General features: G+C 43.7%; 1 long non-coding RNA gene across 1 annotated transcript; it reads left to right on the top strand.

Moving 5' to 3' along the window:
- The first annotated feature begins 1,637 nt into the window (after positions 1 to 1,637).
- LOC137840970 (uncharacterized) lies at positions 1,638 to 1,926 on the top strand. The gene is made up of 2 exons (XR_011088215.1): positions 1,638 to 1,731; positions 1,797 to 1,926. It is a non-coding gene; the product is annotated as an uncharacterized lncRNA (long non-coding RNA).
- Positions 1,927 to 3,327: the final 1,401 nt, after the last annotated feature.

Here is a 3,327-nt window from a genome sequence, read left to right as displayed (position 1 = left end):
GGGATTCCTAGCCACATGCACCCATCTTCTAGTGTCTTGATCACACTGTTTGCATTGGCTTTCCTCACTGCTTTCAGCCCGACGTGTCCTGACATCGAGTCAACCAGCACAACAAGGTATTTCTCACCCTTTGCGCCACTTATTCCCATGGGGCCAGCTACGTCCATACAAACCGAGCCCCACGGCACAGTACTCCTAATCTTCAATCCATCCGTGCGTCGTCCTCTTCGCCCTGCGTTGTTTTTGTTGCACGGATTACAATCCCGCAGGACCGCACGAATCGTCCGGTCAGGGACCCAGAGTTCCAGCATCTCTAACTTTTTTTCGCGTAGGCAGTGGACCCGCGTGGCCTAGTGCTTCATGCACTGCCGACACGACTTGCCTCACGCTCTCATCTGGGACCACTTTTCCGCGAGGGGTCTTGTCCCATTTTTCTGCTCCTACAACTTTTATTCTTCTTTTCTGGACGTATCAATCAACTTCGTTATTACCTCTCCAATAAGCTCCTTCTTCCACATGAGATTTCTGGTGAACCACATCCAAACTCAAATTTAGCCGTAACTCGGCTATCTTTCTCCACACTTCATAGTGGGCCACTAGTTTTCCTTTCGCGCCCTCGAAGCCATTCTCTTCCCAAATGGCTAGATCGAATTTGAGAGCTTGCTCACAATAATGACTATCAGTTATAAGTCTTACGCGTCCAGCGTGATTTTTTTTTTTTTTCTAACAGTCCTTCCAACACTGCCGTGGCCTCTCCTGTTTGCGCGCTGCCGGGTGTCTTTCCTTTGCGGCGGCAACGCTCCACTCCATTTTGCTTCAGAACAAAACCCCAGTGGGCATTCTGCTCTCCTTCCTTTTTTGACCCATCGGTGTAAAGAGTCCATTCATAGGGCTTCTCTTCATCCGCGTTGAGAGGCATCCTGCCTCTATCGACGGGTTTGATCCCACTATGTACTCAGTCCATTTCTGAGGCCACTTCTCTAAGCCTCCTCCATACAATATTACACATGCTGGTTCTTCATGTCGTCTTGGAAAGTCTGGATTAGACCCCTCCTTTCCGGTTCCTTTCATAGGATTTCCAGGTTCGGGATCCAATCTCCTTCCACCGCTAGCCATCCTTTCAATGAGTAGCAGTTTCTCTAGTTGTAGGGTCGAGCTGTCTCCTTTCGAAGCCTTTCCGTGCGCATTCGGAACAGGGTCGATTCAGCTCTTAGTTACTCAGCGGCGCCCTTTGCGTCGCCTCTACTCAGAACACCAATATGAGAACTTTTGCCTCGCTTATTGATGCTCTCAACGGTGGGATGCACTTCTTTTTCTTTTTCCTTCTTCCCCACCAGGTTTTCTACTGACAGGAAATTCTAACAAGGGTACATTCAATTGCAAATTCTAATTCAAACGTTATTGTAGCGAACAGGAAATGACGACTAATCATCAGCCCGAAGCCACTCAGCCTTTCAATTCTTGGGAACCTGTAAGTCACAGAAGGTCTCCAACAGTTAAGAATCATGTACCATACAAGCCTTAAAAGAATTATCTTGGCTGTTTTTCTTCTGCCTGGAGAGTAAGTATAGTTACTACTCCTGGTCAGCCTTTACTGTAGTCTTCAACAGCAGGAAAAAAGAAAAAAGAAAAAAAAGGCGGAAAAAAGAAAAATCCTTTTGTGAGTTCAGCGGACAAAAATCTGTAATCCTCTGATGCGTCCGGGAACAAAAATCCTTGTAATCCACACAGGTGTCCAAAAACAAAAAAATTTGTAATCGACACAAGTGTCCGGGAAAATGTTGTAATCCACACAGGTGTCCAAAAACAAAAAAATTTGTAATCGACACAAGTGTCCGGGAACAAAAATGTTGTAATCCACACAGGTGTCCAAAAACAAAAAAAATTTGTAATCGACACAAGTGTCCGGGAACAAAAATGTTGTAATCCACACAGGTGTCCAAAAAAAAAAAAAAAAAATTTGTAATCGACACAAGTGTCCGGGAACAAAAATGTTGTAATCCACACAGGTGTCCGGGAACAAAAATGTTGTAATCCACACAGGTGTCCAAAAACAAAAAAATTTGTAATCGACACAAGTGTCCGGGAACAAAAATGTTGTAATCCACACAGGTGTCCAAAAACAAAAAAAATTTGTAATCGACACAAGTGTCCGGGAACAAAAATGTTGTAATCCACACAGGTGTCCAAAAACAAAAAAATTTGTAATCGACACAAGTGTTCGGGAACAAAAATGTTGTAATCCACACAGGTGTCCAAAAACAAAAAAATTTGTAATCGACACAAGTGTCCGGGAACAAAAAAATTTGTGGTCGACACAAGTGTCCAGGAACAAAAAAAAAAAAATTTTGTAAGGGAGAATTGAATGAGAAAGAAAAAGGAAAAGGAAGAGGGGAGACAAGTCTTCTCTTTTTATCTTTCAAAATAAAAAGGCCTCTCTTCTAACGGTCTCCTAATTGGTTGCCTTCTCTTTGGCCTTGGCTTTGGCATGAAATCTAAAACATTTGCAGGCTCCTCATCGACTGGTTCATCTTCTGTATTTATACCCAATATCCGTGCCCATGTACCGGCCCCTCTTTCTCTTGCAAGTTCTGCCGCATACTCTGCGTACACTACAAACATTACTTTCAGCACCCCATACAAGTACAAGCTGTGAAGGATCTCCTCCTTACTCATGCTTAAAGTAATGTGCTGAGGGGTCACGGTCACCGTTTACTATGACACAATACAGTTCTAATCCTCCCGTGCTATCAAGGTTCTTTTCTAGGAAACTCTATTCCTTAAAGAGACTGTACTTATGTCACTCAAGGCCGTTCTGACATTTATTTGTATCAGTGAGCGGAATTAAGACAGTTTCTGGGAAGAAAAAACTGAAAAACTCCACACAGGTTCGTTTTGGAGCTGTGATCAAACAAAAAAATAAATGTTCTTCTATTGTCTTATCTTTATTTTTTTTCCTAAACTTTTAATCACAACCCCCCTCCTACTCGTTGGGCGCCAAAATGTCAAACGCACCTCTCGGATTACAGGTGCCCCAGGCTTCCCAGTAACGGGTTTATTTTAGCCGGGTTCGGAGATTCGTCCGTAATCTAACCACCCGAGTTAAATTAACTCCTCCGGAATCAATCTAATTTCTGTACGACGCCAATCCCTCTCAAGTCACCCGAAGCGCGTGCCGAGTAACTCAATTCGAGGCAGGACTTCGAAGTGACCGCATCGTATTGATGGCTCCCCGCTAATGTTTGAAGTTCTTATTCGTTACGGATATTTTTTAGATGTCTTTGTTAAGACCTCAGGGATTCGTTTGTATAGCGCACCCAAGCACTA

Source organism: Syngnathus scovelli, chromosome 15 (assembly GCF_024217435.2).
Source record: "Syngnathus scovelli strain Florida chromosome 15, RoL_Ssco_1.2, whole genome shotgun sequence".
NCBI lineage: Eukaryota > Metazoa > Chordata > Actinopteri > Syngnathiformes > Syngnathidae > Syngnathus > Syngnathus scovelli.
Note: the sequence above shows the minus strand (reverse complement) of the source record. Positions and strands in the feature narration are given on the sequence as shown.